At 46.6% G+C, this 19,107-nt stretch overlaps 1 pseudogene across 1 annotated transcript; it reads right to left on the reverse strand.

The window, feature by feature from the left end:
• Positions 1-7,223: 7,223 nt before the first annotated feature.
• Positions 7,224-12,342, reverse strand: LOC125515646 (disease resistance protein RGA5-like; annotated as a pseudogene). Its single transcript, XR_015609153.1, has 6 exons — positions 12,107-12,342; positions 11,862-11,991; positions 10,840-11,734; positions 8,261-10,217; positions 8,002-8,169; positions 7,224-7,582 (listed from the first exon to the last, which is right to left on the reverse strand). The product of XR_015609153.1 is annotated as a disease resistance protein RGA5-like (transcript).
• Between the last annotated feature and the right edge of the window lie 6,765 nt (positions 12,343-19,107).

Here is a 19,107-nt window from a genome sequence, read left to right on the forward strand (position 1 = left end):
TCCTCCCCGACGCTTTGCTGGATCGGAGACCGGGGAGCGTCATCGAGCTGAACGTGTGCCAAGAACTCGGAGGTGCCGGAGTAACGGTGCTTGGATCGGTCGGATCGTGGAGACGTACGACTACATCAACCAAACGCTTCCGTTGTAGATCTACAAGGGTACGTAGATCACACTCTCCCCTCTCGTTGCTATGCATCACTATGATCTTGCGTGTGCGTAGGAAATTTTTTGAAATTACTACGTTCCCCAACAGAAGCGCCTACCATCAACAAGGAAATTTCTGTCGCACAGGCCGCGCTGGTCTTCACATTGTTCGCACATAATGAAATCTTTTTCGTCGTCAGATGACATTTCCTATGTTCATATAGGTGAAACATTAAACACTTATTACTATCTAACATTAATTAATATCTAGCTAATTCATATATATATATATTCATCTAACATTTGACATTAATATATCTAACTATATTCATCTCTAACAATTGACATTAATATATATTTAACTTTTCTATCTAATTCATCTAACATTCGACTTTAATCTAACATTTATATAAACTAAAAATATATAAATAAACTTAAATAAACAGAAAAACTCATTAACAAATAATATTTTAATTAGATCATCAAATCTCAGATACCTAAATTTTCTTACTAAAAATAAACTAGTTCGATTATTTTCTTACTAAAAATGAACTAGTTATATTAATTATTCAACTAGTTCAAATCTCATATACCTAAATAAACTAGTTCAATTATTTTCTTACTAAAAATAAACTAGTTATATTAATTATTCAACTAGTTCAAATCTCATATACCTAAATAAACTAGTTCGATTATTTTCTTACTAAAAATAAACTAGTTATATTAATTTTTCAACTAGTTCAAATCTCATATAACTAAATAAACTAGTTCAATTATTTTCTTACTAAAAATAAACTAGTTATATTAATTTTTCAACTAGTTCAAATCTCATATACCTAAATAAACTAGTTCGATTATTTTCTTACTAAAAATAAACTAGTTATATTAATTTTTCAACTAGTTCAAATCTCATATACCTAAATAAACTAGTTCGATTATTTTCTTACTAAAAATAAACTAGTTATATTAATTATTCAACTAGTAAAAAAATGTGTATGTGTGTGTATATGTGTGTGTATGTGTGTGCATATATGTGTGTGTGTACTGTGTGTACGCCGCTGGGGCGCCGGCGTACGGGGCAGGGGCGGGGGCGGGGGCACCGGCGTACGGGGCGGGGGCGGCGGCGTACGTACGGGCCGGCCGGCCGGGGCGCGCGGGTGCGAGGAGAGACATACGGGGCGGCGCCGCGGCGACGACGACAGACGGCGGCGGCGTTCGGGGCAGCGGCGCGAGACGACGACGACGACGGGCGGCGGCGGGGGACAGCGACGACGACGACGGACGACGGGCGACGGGCGGCGACGACGGACGACGGGATCGAGCGGCGCGCGCGGTTGGAGACGAAGTGGGGGATAAAAACTGAAATTTTCGTAAGTGCTATATATATATAGGATGGGCCTTTAGTACCGGTTGGTGGCTCCAACCGGTACTAAAGGCCTATTTTGGCAGGTCAAGCGGCGGGAAACGAAACCCTTTAGTACCGGTTGGAGCCACCAACCGGTACTAAAGGCCTTGCGCTGCCACCCCGCGGTGCACAAAGTTTAGTCCCAGCTCGCCGGGCGAAGGGCAGCCGCACTGGTTTATAAACCCAGCCGCGGCTGCCTCTTTGAACTCCTCTATATAGCAGGCTCTGGGCCTAACTTCTGCATGCTGTCCTGTGAGCTTGCTGGGCCTTTAGGGCCTGTAATTGCACGCCCGTGGCCTAGCAGGCCCACTGGGCAGCGCCCAATTTTTTTTGTGTAGTTTTTTTCTTTTCTGCTTTATTTTCTTCTATTTATTTCTGCGTAGTTTTTTGTACAGTTTTTTCTTTTCTGCTTTATTTTCTTCTATTTATTTCTGCGTAGTTTTTGTATAGTTTTTTCTTTTCTGTTATATTTATTTTCTTCTATTTATTTGTGAGTAGTTTTTTATCTAGTTTGCCAAAATTCAACATTTTCAGAGTTCATTTTTTAGTGATTTTTAAATGATGTCAGAACGTGTTGGAAATTGATGACGTCGCTCTGAATGGTGCATACTGAACGCAAAAAATGTCTGGAGTTCAAATAAGTTTAAAAAACATGAAGTGCCTGTATAACACATGAGTTCTCGTCCGAAGCCCTGATACTCCGAAAGCGATTGTCCAATTTGTACATGAAATGCATCAAGTTTTTGCCGTAACCCTCTCTACTCTCTTGCACATGCTATGTGGGTGAAATGATGATACCATGCCAAGTTTCAACATTTTCAGAGTTCATTTTGTAGTGATTTTCAATTTGGTGGTCATTTGGCTCTCTAAACAAATCAGTAAACGAATGAAAAATAGCAAATATAGTTTTTTCTTTTCTTTTCTGCTTTATTTCACGGTCATTTTGTAGTTTTTTTCTAAACAAATCAGTAACAGATGAGTTTTCGTCTGAAACCGGCCCTGATACAGATGAGTTTTTGCCGTAACCCTTTCTACTTTGTTGAACATGCTATGTGGGTGAAATGATGATACCATGCCAAGTTTCAACTTTTTCAGAGTTCATTTGTAGTGCTTTTCAATTTCCAGGTCATTTAGTTCTCAAAACAAATCATTAAATGCATGAAAAATAGCAAATGAAGGCAGAAATGGTTGAAAGTTGATGGCGTCGCTTTGAATGATGCATACTGAACGCAAAAAATATAAGAGCATTTAGATCATAATCTTATATTTCTTTACAGTCTGAATTGTCAATATGATCTTATACATCAAAAATATTTTGATCATCAATGATCTTTTTGTGTACAATCTGAATTGTCAATATGAGTCCTCAATGATTTATAAACCGGTGAAGACTCATATTGCGGCCACAAATTCTACACATAGAGTTCAATGAAGACCAAGTGCTTGTGATAGTTTGAGAAGTAACATATTTAAGGTGGTAAAAGCCTTGTTAGGGGAGCGAGGTGGGACTAAAAACAGCTTGCCATAACCTCATTTGTACCGGTTCGTGGTACGAACCGGCACTAAATGGTGATGGTGGGGCCATAGCCTGACCGCAGGCTGCTACAGCCTCTTTAGTACCGGTTCGTGGCATGAACCAGTACTAAAGGTTCGCCACGAACCGGTACTATTGATCGCCGCCATGAACCGGTACTATTGATCACATTAGTGCCGTTTTTTTACAAACCGGCACTAATGTGCTTCCCATTTGAACCTTTTTCTACTAGTGACTCAAACAACATAGGATAGCCATACATAATTGGAAAATAATATATAGCATTGAGCACCATGTTTAAGTAGAGATTACAGCGGGTAAAAGAGGGGTTACACCGCTGCATAGAGGAGGGAGAGTTGGTGCTGATGGCGGTGAAGTTGTTGGTGTAGATTGTTGTCGCGATGATTGCCCCAGCGGCGTTCCGGCGCCACCGGAAGCGAGGGGGAGGGAGCCCCCCTCCTTCTCCTTCTTCCTTGGCCTTCTCCCTAGGTGGGAGAAGGGTTCTCCCTCTGGTCCTTGGTCTCCATGGCGTGGGAGGGGCGAGAGCCCCTCCGATATTGGATCTGTCTCTCTGTCTCTCTCTGTCTCTGCGCTCCCAGATTCTATCCTTTCACTGTTTCTTATATTCCCGAGGATCCATAACTCCGATTGGATTGAAACTTTGGTCACGATTTTTTTTCCGGATATTAGCTTTCTTGCGGTGAAAGAAGGGCAACAGCCGCCCTACGGGGTGTCCACGAGGGTCAGGGGCGCGCCCCCTGCCTCGTGGGCCCCTCGAGCATCATCTCGCATTGATTCTACTTCTCAAAATTTAGATATATTCCAAAAAAATATCCGTCCGTTTTTATCCCGTTTGGACTCCGTTTGATATGGATTTTCTGTGAAACAAAAAACATGCAACAAATAGGAACTGGCACTGGGCACTGGATCAATATGTTAGTCCCAAAAATAGTATAAAAAGTTGCCAAAAGTATGTAAGAGTTGTAGAATATTGGCATGGAACAATCAAAAATTATATATACGACAGTAGGTAGTTACTATCCTCCGAGTCCTCGTTACCGATCGGATCGTCGGGGTTAACTTTCCCATCCTCCCAATCATCTTGTTCGGATGTTGGCTCGACAGGGGCTTCGGGGTCTTCGGCATTCTCTGGAGTATTATTGTCTTCGGTGTCGGTATTGCTCTCTTTTTCGCGATGCGATTTTGAGCGGCACTGCTGACGTCGACGCTTTGGAGGTTATTCAGCAGGCTTGTCCTCAACCCGATCCTTCTTGCCGTTGTCGTCATCTTTAGGTGTGTCCACCATGTACACGTCGTATGTGGAGGTGGCCGTCCAACGTCCGGTAAACGGAGGGTCTTGGCCTTGTTCGTCTCCGGCATCGTCGTCCATGCTGTCGATGTCTTCGGAGGCGTAGTCCAACATGTCGGTTAGAACTTCGACAGTGGCTATGAAGTGGGTGGTGGGTGGGACGTAAACTTCCCCACACTCAGCCCCTAGTCCGGGCTGGGCGTAATTCGGAAGCGACTCCTCTGTAATGGCGAGGGATCACATTAAGTCCAGAGCCTCGTTTAGAAGTGAGGTTTGCACAGAGAGACGTGAGTCCACGGGGCTGGCCGGGATAAAAGCCTCCTGGCCGTGCGCGCTTGACGCGGACTTCGAGAGTTCAGATTCAGAGTCCGAGGGAGAATCCGGCGCTTTAGCGACAAGGGAATCTTGGCTCATCTTCGGGCTTGCCGATGACGCTGTCCCATCCAGATCTCCGGTAGCGAGTTCCATAATTGCAGAGAGTCCGGCAGGCTCTAGATTCCCATCTTCGGACCTGGTATTCTGCTCTAGATCTAAGGCCAGAGCGGTGGTCGGGGCCGCGAACCCTTCAAAGATCAAGTCTCCTCGAATATCGGCGACGTAGTTTAAGTTCCTGAAACTGATCTCATGACCAGGGACGTAGCTGTCGATCTGCTCAAGGTGGCCAATCGAGTTGGCACACAGTGCGAAGCCGCTGAATACAAAAATTTGGCCCGAGGGAAAGTCTCTCCCGAAACAGCATCATTGTAGATGATCGAACGAGCCATCGAACCTTCTGTCGACAACATAGAGGAACTCTCAATGAAAGCACCAATGTCGGTGTCAAAACCGGCAGATCTCAGGTAGGGGGTCCCGAACTGTGCGTCTGAGGATCGAAGGTAACAGGAGGCAGGGGACACGATATGTACCCAGGTTCGGGCCCTCTTAATGGAGGTAATACCCTACTTCCTGCTTGATTGACTATGATGAATATAAGGGTTACAAGAGTTGATCTACCTCGAGATCATAATGGCTAAACCCTAGATGTCTAGTATGTATGATTGTGTTCTGTCTGTATGGACTAAACCCTCTGGTTTATATAGACACCGGAGGGGCCTAGGGTTGTACAGAGTCGGTTTACAAAGAAAGAAATCTACATATCTAAACGTCAAGCTTGCCATCCATGCAAAGGAGAGTCCCATCCGGATACGGAAGAAGATTTTCTATCTTGTATCTTCACAGCTCATCAGTCCGGCCCACGTCATATAGCCAGGATGCCCGAGGACCCTCTAATGCAGGACTCCCTCAAAGGTGCCTTGAGCTAAATGCCGCGAATTGGAGGCGGACGCGTCATATAGGAGCTCCCCTTTGAGTAGAGGGCGATTCTCTCCCCAATGAAAGTGTCTCCGACCCGACATCAGACAGGGCATCAAGAAATATCATGTGCTACTGAAGCGTACGGAGGGCTGAACTGCAAATCATCTATGGTTACATCTAGTGGCATATACAGGACCCAGGCTACAAGGGCAATGGCCCTGGTCGTAGCGCTGGATTTCTTTGTTAACTATAGCGTTTTTTACACTGTTCCACATTGTAGAACATGTTCCGCCTGGGTCTTGCTCGGGCCTGGTCACTGGTTACATCAAAATTTAACACTGACACACTAGCCAGTGTATAGTAAACTATGAGCACATATAGCGCAGCATTCAAATCTCACGAAGGTTCATCACTTTTTTTATTTGTGGAAATGGTCCCTTGTGTATTGAGCGAGTTGAATTTTAGCCCTCTACTCTGTTTCTAGACAAGTGTGCTAGTGCCATTATAAAGTCGTATTCCCTCCTTTTGAAAAAGTTTGTCCCTCAAATGGATGTATCTAGCACCAAGTTAATGCTAGATACATCCATTTAAGAAACAAGTTTGAGACAAATTTTTTCGGACGGAGAAAGTAGATTGAACGGTGTGTTTTCTGAGGCAACTAGTATAGGATCAGCACCTGAAGTGCGATCATGCGATCCCATCACCTGGGCAATTGGATGGATATCATATGGCACAGATCGATTAATTAAGGTGGGCAGATGCTAGACATTTTTGCAAGCACTCTCCACGTAACAAATATTGCAGGCTGAGCTCCCTCACGCGCCGCCCCACGTTTGACATTTCCATTGGATTTGGATGAAACCTCTCTTTGGCACCATCATCTCCCTGATGTGCGCCGCCGACCTCGCCCAATCAACCACACCCATGCCTCATAGGGCCAGATCTAATATGCCTCAGCTTTACTACGGCTAGATCTGCCAACTCCAAGATGCGCCACCTCCGTCTCCGACGACGTCGGGGTCCGCAGCCACCACATCTGGTGCTCCCCTGCCGCAAGCAGTGTCACTTCTTCTTCCAACTCACTGTCTAGTCCCCGACACTTGCCTCCATGGATGCAGCGGCTCAAACACCTTCGACGTCTGGTCCGTCTGCTGCCCCGTTGGTGCTCCTCTGCATGTTCATCTCATTCCACATCAAGCCCCCTTCGTTCTTCAATTTTGAGACAAGAATCTTCTTTGTCTGTATATGTTATAGAGTGAAAATTTCTTGTTTGTAGGTGCGCATGTGCTCCTGAATTTTTTAGGCAACTAATCTTCTTCTTTTTTTGCGGGGAACTAATCTTCTTTTTGGTGAATTGGCACCGTGAAATCTTCTTTTCTGTAGATTTTGTTTGGAACTGTGTAGGAGAACTGTTTTGATTATGCTTTTGTACCAATTTTTTAAGTTTTGCAACCAAGAATGTTTCCATGAAAAGTGGACACGCATATTTTAAATATCCTCTGTTTTTTTGCTGTTCGTTTTTCTTCTGTCAAGTATACAAGCAATTTCTGTATGTGGTATAAGAATTGTACCAAATCCAGTTATCCCATTAGACAAATTTGGAAGTCAAATTAGTTCGCAAAGCAGTACAGTCTGAACAACAAAAGGAAAAAAAATGATGGTAGGACCTCTCCTCATCCACACGCAGGTGGGGCTATCATTTAGTCTTGGGCTTGGGCACCCGGGTGCTCCTCCGTAGCAGTGGCGGGTTGTGGGCCTTGCTCGTCGTCTGGCCCGGCACTGGCTGGTTGATGATGTCTGTCACAGCCGAGGGCCTGACAGAGATCCCTTGGCCGATCTTGGAGGTCGATCAGGTTCCAGCGATTTCGATGCCTAACAACATCAGCATCGTCTTCATCTTCAGTAAAAGAGAGCATCAAAAACACATCAGCCAGAACTACAACAATACTGCAAGTGGTCAATCGGTAACATGAAAAATCAACAACCATATAGTATGTACCATATAGCAATTGTGTAATTAAGACCATAAGCATATATAACAGCGTCCAATCCAATTATCGTTGAGAAAACTAGAAGAACAGCGCACGTGTAAAGCAGAGAAGCAATGGCGGTACAACTACAACAGTGACGCCTGTGTCTGGCTTGCTGGAGAACAGCGCACGTGTAAAGCAGAGAAGCAATGGCGGTACAACTAATTGCTAACTTAATATATGCACAGCTCACATACTCTCTGAAAGAGCAGCTATCTATCTAAGGACGCTGCGAGCAATGTAAAAGAAACAATAAATCTGGACGAATACAAAGTTGGGTATGTACCTGCAGGCGCAGGAGGCAGGATTCGTCCTTCGTACAAACAAGTCAACAAGAACCTGAGTGCATTCGTCGAGGAATTTACATGCTGATCGAACCGATCTCAGGAGTGCAGTGATTAGTCTTGAGACCGCATGCAGCAATCATGGAATGTATATGCCGTGTCCGACGTACCTGAAAATACAGGGCAAGGGAATTAAGAGAGGTTGTCAGTACGTTTGTACTAGTCGTATAGATAATAAATCTTGAGAAGGTAATCACGTACGCAGAGGATAACTGAAGATTAGAGTAAGGTGGTTGGGATGTGCTCTGACTACTCTGTCCAGAGAAGCCTTTACAGCATCAAAAGTTCTCGTTGCCATAGGCCTACAACCTAGGTGACATTTGAAAGTAGTGAGGCGGGACAGGTTTTCGATCCCGAAATCGAAAGCAGGAATGATGGGAGCCTCATCTTGGGCATGCCGGTAAAATATAATCTTCAGTTTTTCTAGCTTGGGCATACATTTCGCCGTAAACATAAGATCCATCCAATCTCCCCTCCTCCAGTAATTAAACTTCCTCAGGCATCGGAACCCAGCTTCACCACTAACTACCAGCCTTCCACCTTCACAACGAGGCTCTTTTTCGCTTCCTCGTAGACCCAGAGTGAGCAGAGCGGGTAAGGCTCCAAGGATGCAGATATCTTCATGCCGGATTCCTCTCCCCACATACAAGTGTAACTTCTGTAGGTTAATGAGTGATCCAACCCAATGCGGAACCTTTGGGAATATACAATCCCATATCAGAAGTTTTCGGAGGTTAAGCGGCGGAGAAGTGCACCATATATTCAGCAAGAAGTCCTCATCATCATTTGCCCACATAGTTAGAGAACAAAGGTTTTGTGTGCATAGTTTACCGAGAGAAGAAGCAATAACTTCCTTGTCTTCCTGGGCAACACGCCAATAATTAACACGCAGCTTCCTTAGATTCTTTAGCTCACCAAGCCCTTGCAGAAAGTTATATGACTGCTTGCTGGCGGCAACTTCATCCAAAGTCTCTAGTGCTTGCATCTTCGCAATTCCATCGGGAAACTTAGCACATGTGTCTTCTGAGCCAAGAAGTAAGTGTGCCAGTTTGCCGAGATTGACAATACTGGCTGGCAACTCGGACACCATTGTATACCTGATGTCCAACATCTCTAAGCATTGTAGGTGTCCGATTTGTTCCGGGAGCTCGCTTACTGCTGTCATGTAAATGCTGAGGTACCTTAGCTGAAGCAGCCTCCCTACATTTGCAAGATGGTGGTTTTCCAGTAGACTGTCATTATAGTCCACAACACGCAAATGTCTGAACTCCATCATCGAATGGATATTCACCGTATTCCTGAACACATTAAATGATCGGACATGAGACAATATCAGGCTCATTGGCAAGATAGAATCCCCTTTCCCTTCAATTTGCATGGAGAGACGGCGGACTTTGCCTTGTGTCACGGTAGTTAAACTGGGGACACCAACAAAAGTAACAAAGTTCTCTTCAATGGACTTGGATACTATGAAATCAAGAATTATGTCGTGAACTCGACAACTCTTCCCCCTATAATCGTCTTTCTTCACAGGTTGGATCAAACTCCTATTGATGAGCTCATTAAAACACCTCACTCCTACCTCATATGCAGTATATATACCTTCTTTGTGAATGAATCCTTCGGCAATCCATCTTGATATTAGTGTTTTCTTCTCAATAATAGAATCTTCCGGAAATATACTGAGATACAAGAGACATGTTTTCAGATGAGGAGGAAGATCAAAGTAACTAAGTGACAATATCTTTATCATTACTTCGACATTAGGATTCCTTTCAAGTGCACGGCCAATTGAATATTTCACTTGGTTCCATAGATGCTCTGATCTTCCTGTGTTAGCCAACAAACCAGCTATAGCAATGATTGCCAAAGGCAACCCATCACATTTTTCCAAGATTTGATTAGAAACTTTCACGAGTGATGAAGGGCAATCTTCTTCGGAGCTGAATAATCTTCTGTGGAATAGTTGTCTTGAGTGCTCCACATTAAGAGGCCTTATATTATAAATATGGCCACCGGTTGATGAATGACACGAACATGCAACATCACTCAGCCGTGTATGGTGATTATTACACCACCGCATCTGGTCATGGGGAATGCGCACTTAATAACGTTCCATGTTTTAACATCCCATATATCGTCAATCACTATAATATACCTGCACATGATTTTTTAGTAGTATTAGTTAGTATGATGTGTTAAAGCGAAGCGTACAAGCAAAATAAGAAGAAAGAGAAATTTCCGTGTTCTCATTGGCAACATGCAAAAGATAAATGGATCGGCTCTAGGGTACTATGCAACTTAAACAGGGCCACATGGCCAGAAAACACCTATATAGTGTTTCTACTCATATAAACATGTGCTTATTAAATAAATATGTTTTCCTAGATAAGCTATATAAGAGCAAAAGAGCTCTAAGCACTTGGAGTGGTACATATCGTGTAGCATACTTGCTTGATTGAAGATTGATGCTATTTCTTTATTGCGGAAAAGGCTGTCTTTTAGTCTATATGCATACTGAGATGCATGGACGTGCCGAATACCTATACTAATCATATGTTCTTACTTATATAAGACTTATTTTCCCTACAAATGCAACAACCTAGTTAACTAGTAAAGTAATGCAAATAAGTGCTTCCATACATTTGGCAATTAATTTTCTCCTAAAAAGTATATAATTACTTATTTTGATTCTTAATTAGGAGTGTATTTTTCTATGTGAGAATTCTTGATGTAACTTTCTATGGGTGAGAAGTAAATTTAAAGAAATATAATAGTACCTTTTTTCTGCTAGGTAGTCGGTAATCTTTCTTATTAGTTGTTGTATGCTCCCTGCTTCAGTGTCAGCATAATCTTGACACCCAACTTCACTAAGGAGGATTCTCAAGATATTCATCATATCTGGATTTCGTGACACAGATATGAAAGCCTTACACTTGAATTTCTCTTTTAGCTCTTGATACACTTGGTTTGCAAGAGTTGTTTTGCCCATTCCTCCCGATCCAACAATGGAGACCATCTTCACGTGTTGTTGTGTTGATGCAACTCCATCCTCGTCAGTTAACAACTTGATCAACTCAGCCTTGGGTTCATCGATTCCAACAAGCTTCGATGCATGCTCAAATACAGCAAGAGCTCTAGGGTCAACGGTCGCATTTTTGGCATTGGAGAAGGTCTCACGGCCCTTGTACCTTGCGTTCCTATCGCCCACCTCAATGATCTGTTTCTTCAGATCCTGAATCTCCTTACCGATTTGGTGGCGAGCCTTCATCTTCCCTAACTTTCCTAGCAAGCTCTTGATCTTGTCAATGAAGCCATCTGGCTTTTCGTCTTTGTCACCAACACTTTGCATGAAGTCATCGATGGCATCCTCCAGGTCATAGGACAGCTCCCGCACCTCATTCATCCAGACTTTATCCTGCACATTGAGATCCTCCTCCTCCTCCGACATCTTGAGGAGAAAAGCCTCCATGGCGGCGAGTTCATGAGTGAGAGACCTGATCTCCTTGCGCACACCCTTAAAACGCTTGTACTCGTCGCCGAGCAGGGTGGCCAGCTTCCTCAGGACAGGTTTGAGGACCCCCGTGGCCACAGTCACCAGAGCCGCCTCCATGGCCTAAAAGCTCGAATGCACGGCCAGTGATTGAACAGGAAAGTTTGCGCCGAGTCTAGACCCTGAAAAGAGGATGGATTAGTCATACTTAAGCTACCCACCCCGAGGCTGAAGAAGTTACAAATCGACGGCGTACGTGGGAGCTCTTTTTTTTTTCTTCACTTTTGTAAGAGGCATATGAGGGAGTACCTAGCCTAGCGGGATCTAGAATTTCTTCACCAGTTGCAACTCGGAGCAGTGCGGTTGCAGCTGGATCCGTCGCCACTCTCACCGGACCCGCGGCCTCCCTGCTTGCTTAGAGCTTGATCTGTCGATAATTCTGCGTTGAAGCCACCGAATTCATGAGCAGTGAAGAGGAAAATTCGCGTAGCCAACCTAAACCTACACACTGAAAAGAGGATTCGCTAATCCAAGTAAGCCCATGCCGGCCGTACCTGGCGGGATTCGATCTGCAGCAGAAGACGGCTAGCCGCGTCGTAACCCGGGCACCGTGCCGGCGATCGAGAGTAGGGGTGAAGCTCGGACACCGAGAGACGAGGGCGCGCGGGCAGAGCAGAGCAGTAGCACGAGAGTGGGGTGGAGGGATCCGGTGTGTGGTAATCCCCTTCACCAAAACGCGTACGCAAACTGCAGGGCCGCAAGGAGAGGATGGGAGTTATCCATGCGTGTGTGGTGCGGTGTGTGTGTATTGGCCAGCCACACGCGTACCTGACGCTGCACTTGACTTGCCTTGTCTTCCTGACCACGCGTACGCGAGTTGTGGCTGCTATCCGAGTGCCAGTCGTGTGCAGCCTATCGTCATTGTGCAGAAAAGGAGTGGAAGGCAGGCATGGGCCAAAAGACTAAAAGAGAATGGACAAAATTCTCAAGATTGCGATTGCCACGACCATCAAGACCCAACTACTCCAGCATGCATCCATTCAGAGCATCTACAACCGGATACAACATATCCGACCCCTCAAACACGGACGTGTCCGCGGACAGTGACTGGTCATGCGTCAAATAATCTCTTAACAACCGGATACTATTAAGAAATCTCAAATCCATACTATTACATGTAACGTGAAACCTAATATAAGTGGAGCTCGTCCGGCAATGTGCCCATGTCTGGCGGCAGGCTGTGCCCCTCGAAGTGTTGCTCCGGTAATCGGCGAGGTAGAGTATGACATGGAACAAATACTGGCTCATGGGACTCGATGCACTGCCGTCTCCCATACACTACTTTTTCTCGTCAGAGTCCGGAGCCGGTGACTTCCACCACGACGGGGTAGTAGTGCCCGGGCTGGCCGTGCACCATACGGGGCACTGGAGAATGCGACTCCGCCTCGCCAACGTACACCGCCGCGACAGCTACCACTGCCTCCCGCGCCCACCGCCTCGCACGGCGGGCACGCCGCACCATATTTGCGTCGAACGACACCTATCCATTCACTTCCGCCTCTTCGCACCAACGAAGCGGTTGCGCATCCACCACACCATTCTGACGCAAAACAGACCGCACCGCCTCCGATGAGGCAGCGGTGACACACCTCGCACCAGATCCATGCGCCATTTGGGCAGACGCAATGCATTCCCGACGGAAGGAGTAAGAGCGTTGTCGTCGGGCGGCCTCCTTCCGGGAGCTGCAGAGCGCAAGGCGGACAGTCATCTCCTCCTCCCGAGAGCAGCAGATCAATGGATCTAGAGGTATAGGACTCAGATCCGCAGCCCGCCATGTTGGAGAAGGTAGGAGATTGTCGGACAGGAGCTTGAGTGGCGGAGTGGACTGGAGGGAAGTGGAGTGGAGTTGCAAGAGTTTGGTCCGGCGAACGGATAGGGATAACTATATAGCGGTCGGGTGGGCCGGCGTGGGCCGAGTCTGACTTGGCGGCCGCGCCCGGTCATGTTTGGCCACCCCACATCCGCCTCATATTTGAGCTGGATATAGGGGTGCCGGTCAGGCATCCGTCTGAGTCGGGTTTTTTTTTTTGACCGGCCAGCCATCCGCCCGAGCGTTTGAGAGAGTTTGAAGCGCCCAGGTGTAGATTCTCTCACCATTGAAAATGTAGAACCCACGGATATTGCTGATGATACCATAGAAAAAGACGCCACATGCTTTCGACCAGCAGCTTGGATGATCAAGAGAGGATAATTCACGACATAAATGTGACAGGGATATTTCACGAGAAGTTTTCCAATGACATACAACACCTTACACCTCAGCTGCTCAGGTGTTACGTACACCTCATTGTTACCATGATAAACAAGAAACATAGGGCAAGCTCAAACCTCCAATTAAAACCAGTACAATTGTTGCTTACACAACTAAATAAATCAGAACTTTATAACATATGTCTTTGTGTCCAGGTGGAGATTCGAAGACATGGTGCAGAGATTTGGATGCGCAAGACCAGGATCATCATCATCATCATGCAGCCCATTCACGAACAGAGAGTGTCTCTGATCCAACTTCAAACATCACTTATCCAGGACACCGAAAATCATCATCCGCTACTCAAGCATACGGAGAGCTGTACTGCAAATCATCGGTGACATCAAATTTTAATACTGACATTTTGCAATTGTATAGTAAACTGCAATGAACTGTAAACATATAAAACAACATCCTGACCACCGAAAAAATGCGGAGGGCTTAATTATGAAGAGTTCTGCCTAGGAATCTAGCGTAACAGCTGAATCATTTTTCTTTTTCAAGGGAAATGGTGACTTTATTGCTTAAGGATCTTTTGTTCATCTTTTTTTTTGAGGGAAATGGTGGCATTTTCAGCTTGTCGAAGAAGTTGCTTGAGGAAATAAGCAAGAGAGAATACATGACTAAATTAAGTAAGAAGGTCAAAAAAGGAAGGCAAATTATCATAAGTTGTACAGGACCAGGTGCTTACCAGACCAATTGCTACAATTAAAGATGTACTTTTAGTCGTTTATCCATTGAACAAGTTGAATTTTAGTCACTGTACTAAGTTTCAAGACAAGTGTGACATTACAAAGTCATAGCTTGTGAAGCATGTTAGACAAAGTTACTTTGTTAAGGAAGGATTTCTTCGATCATTGAAAACCGAAGACGTACTGAAGATGCACACAGTGCAAACACGCACAGTTCACAACACAAGCCAAACAGGGGATAAAGCTAAAACATGTTGTGTAAACATGCAGTACAGGATAAATATTGTATGTTCTTGGCTTCATAGAAAGAGATGTAAGTATATGTGCATAAAAATACTGTTCAAATTTGGGATGATGTACCGGGTGAGCAGAAGCAGCAAGCAGCAACTCTAGTGTTCTTGGTTTCTACTTCAAAATTAATTGGAGTAAAATGGTCACTTCTAGAAGAGAACTTCAAAATGTACCACGGACTTTTTCAGGGCATCTCCAGCCGCGCCCCAGAAAGGCCTCCTCAGGCGTTTTTCTTGCGCCGGCGCCGAAAAATCGGCCCAGTCGCGCCCCCAAGAGCCCGATTTTCACCGGCTTGGGCCGAAAACAGCGCCGGCGGACCCAGGCCGAACCCGGCGCGCTGAGGGGCGCCCGGGGGCGCCGGGCGAACTTTTTTGGCGCGAAAAAGCCGCGGGCCCGCCGCGTCAGCGACACGGCTCTGTTCTCGCCCCTTCGTCGTCCTCATCGCCTCGTTTCCCGCGGCGAATCAATGCCAAAGCTGCCGTGCTGCCGCGCCGGTCAGCCTGCGCCATTGATGCCTCACGGGCGGCACAGTGAAGGCCGGACGACGCGCGTCCCTCGCCCTCCCTCGCCCGCCACGCGTACACACGGCGGCCACGCGTACGGGCGGCGTCTCGGCCTATATAAGACGCGCACCAGCGTGCTCTGCGACCACACTCTCTCGTCGCCGTCGTTCCTCCCTCTCCTCTCTCTCGCCGTCGTTTCTCCCTCTCCTCTCTCTCGCCGTCTCCACCCATGGCCGAGCGCTTCCCTGGTGACGGCGCGGCGGCGAACGGCTTCGGCCGCCGCCATCTCCACGAAGACGAGGCTCGCCTCCTTTACGAGGCCGGGTACCCGGTCCCGCCGGACATGCGGGTGCCCGGCGCGTGGAGGATCAGCGTCGGCGGCGTGCCGGTGCCACCACCACCCACCGGGGCAGCGTGGCGTGCGGAGATCGCACGCATCCGCGCGTCCCTACCGCGGGCGGCGAGGGAGGGGCCACGGTACGTCCCCGACAGCCCGCTCTGGGAGCCCTACTTCCGCCGCCGTCACGCCGAACAGCTCGAGGCCACCAACGGCGTCGAGCCCTCCGGCAGGCTCAACTCCAACGGCCGGCGCCGGTGGTGGGGCGTGCCCGGGCGCACGTTGGAGGCCGTCCTCGAGTACATCGAGGGCGGCAACACGCCGCGCCTCGAGTACCCCGATCCCCCGTCCTTCTCACGCTGCCGGGGAAGCTCCTGGACCCCAAGGCGCATGGAGACCGGGGGGTCCTCCTCGTCGTCCGGCGGCTCGCCCTGCCTCCGCCCCGTCAAGCCGGAGCCCCAGGGCACGCCGGTCAGTGCCCGCACGCGCAGCTCCGGCGTTCGCATCGGCGGCGCCAACGCCTCCCCACCCACCGGCCGCTTCGTCCTCGTCAAGCCCAAGCCGGAGCGCGGCCTCCCAGCGGAGTACGAGGAGATAGCCCGGCGCGGCATCTTCGATGAGGACGCCCTGCGGTGGGCGCGGGACGACTACCTCCGCGACGAGATGGTCCGGCAGCGCCGGGCCCTGGAGGAGATCGCCGCCCGCAAGCGTGGGCGCGAGGACGAGCACGACGTCGTGGTCCTCGACAGCGACGACGACGATGACGCCCCCGGACCGTCCAACCCGCCGCGCCAACCGGGGGAGGGATGCAGCAGGGATGACGGAGGCGCAGGCGGGGGCGGGGGCGGCGACGACGACGACGACGGCGGCGGCGACTACACGCGGTTCTACCGCCTCCTCGGCATGTAAACCGCGTGGGCGGGCGGCGAGTTGGGCGGCGAGGGGGACGGCGGGGGTAGCCCGCCGAAGTTTTTTTTTTTTTGTAAAATATGTTTAAGTTTGAATGAACTCGCCGATGTTTGCGTTAAATTTCAGTCGTGTTTGCGCCGTATTTGAATATTTTTTTTTAAAACGTGGGCGCCGCGACTGGGGGGCATCACGCCCCCAGTGCGCGGGTTAGCGCCGGCGCGCCCCCAGGGGACGATTTTTAGGCGTCCTGAGGGGCCGAACGGCTGGAGATGCCCTCAGCACCAAATGCAATAAATTCAACATATACAGAATGTGCAGCCAATGTGTAGCAACAACAAAACAGCCCGTAAAGCAATGACACTAGCCAATTTAAAAGACTGTTGGCCCAGATTGCCTTGCACGTTGCACACGTTGACGAGTTGTTTCCGTCAACAGCACACTTGTAGTCGTCGGACCGGCAGAATTACTTTTACGGACGGACTTTGAGTGACTACGCACACGTACAAGTAAACAAGGCAAACAAGCAGGCAAGCTAGCAATTGGCCGGCCGTACAAGCACGTATACACGTACGTGCGAAGTCGCCGCCGTATCAAGTCGCCGAAACTCACAGTTTATTACAACGTAGGGGTACATGTACATACTACTCGGTGATGTGTATCACGTCCGAGCCGGACTATGACGCGTGGTTCATTCCAACAAAGACTTCCAGAGCCTCACATGTGTACTACTAGTTTGTGGTCTCTATCTGAATCGTGCAGCAATTATCTGTCGCTGGGAGCGATAACTGCCTAAACAAAGACAGGTTTGAACAATTACCTTTCGGAGATAAAGACAGCATACACATTTTTTGAATGCAGCTTGGATGTTGTAGACAAGTAGATACTCATGACATCATTGCATATTTCTGACCTTGAAGGAGCCAATTAATTACGTGGTGAAGGTGGTGGTGATCATGGCTGTGCTCACGACTGCAAACTTGATGACCGCAATCAACCATGGCATCCGAGACAGAACCACGTGGTCAACCACCATGTGGTGTACCTACCGACTGTGGTCGGCGTAATCATGTGCCTACGGTCCGAGACTCCGAGTTATCACACCACCATGAAAAGTTTTGACCTTAGCATTTGATATTGGACAGAACTATGACTGCACATGCAAAGTAAGTTTACGGCATCAATTTAACTATTCAAAAGTTCATATGTACTAAAGTGTACCCACCTACCAAGCCGAAGGATGTATTAGGCCCGGACATTCGGCACGCCTTTATCAAGGGGATAGGAGTAGCAACGGTGTTGCCAAGATGGTGGCTTCAGGCTTATTGATATATCACCTTGTATGGTCTATGTAAATAATTAATAATATGGTTGCATGCATTGTCCAAATGCAGAGGCCGGGGGTACATCCTCCTTTTCTAAAAAAATTAAAATAAAAAACAGATGTTCAAAAATCAGCAGTAGTACTCCATGCATTTATGATGTTACATACAAACTGAATTTTGTGACTGCTGGTTGGAAACTTGAAAGGCTTGCCAATGGACTGAAGGAAGTCGAACTTTTAGGATTGGCGAGAGGGGAACTATGAACTACTTCTGCATTGAGAAGCATGGAAATGAGGTGTATTCGTATGGCTTATGCCACCTTCATTTTCTATGTACCATTTTCTCCATGGTGTTGCGGGCATTTCATCGCTCACCTTCAAGAATATGGCACTACGAAGCTTAAATAAGTAGTCCCTTTGAACTACCAAAACACCATATATTTAGGAACAGAGAGAGTAAGTTTAATGAGAATGTATTCTATTTACGTCCTCTATCAGGTGAGAAAGGCCATGGTTCTTCTTGGCTAGCGCACGAAGTAGTGAGTTAGCCTGACAGGATTCAAGGCTCACTTCTACTTATATTTGTATTGTTAGACCCGCCCATTATAGAATATTCTACCAAGATATTTAGGTATCTGGATGGCACTGCATTTTTTAAAATATTATATTAAGTGTCACAAATGATTTTTTGGTGGATATGGTCAGTTATATTTTCTTATATTTAGGGAAAAATTTATATATTTGATTGTCCGATCCCTCAAAATCTTGGTACAATATTCTACCTAGAAATTTATATATTTGGATGTCAGTACATAAATAAATATCAAAATATAATCAACGCCATAACTTAATTGATCGAAAAATGTGGTGTTTTGAATTTGCTAAGAGTTAGGAAAATATTTTTTTAATGTCTTCACTCTATAGTTTAACACAAAAGGAGCATTTGTAATGATAAATCGTTGCCATCCTTTGTATTTGTGAGAACCTCTATGCTCACATATTGGATAGTGTTTATCATTATTTTAAAAATAGTTATTGTCTAATATTTTGAAAAACAGCAAGAAAATAAAATAAATTATCTACTTATAAGATATATTAATAAGAAAATAAAATCTAATTTATGGTTAAATAACTAATTTACGAAAGGTAAAAAAGTTTAATATAAATAATGCATATTCTTATTTTAGCAAT

The sequence above is a fragment of the Triticum urartu genome, chromosome 6A (genome assembly GCF_056163025.1).
Source record: "Triticum urartu cultivar PI428250 chromosome 6A, HENAU_Tu73, whole genome shotgun sequence".
NCBI lineage: Eukaryota > Viridiplantae > Streptophyta > Magnoliopsida > Poales > Poaceae > Triticum > Triticum urartu.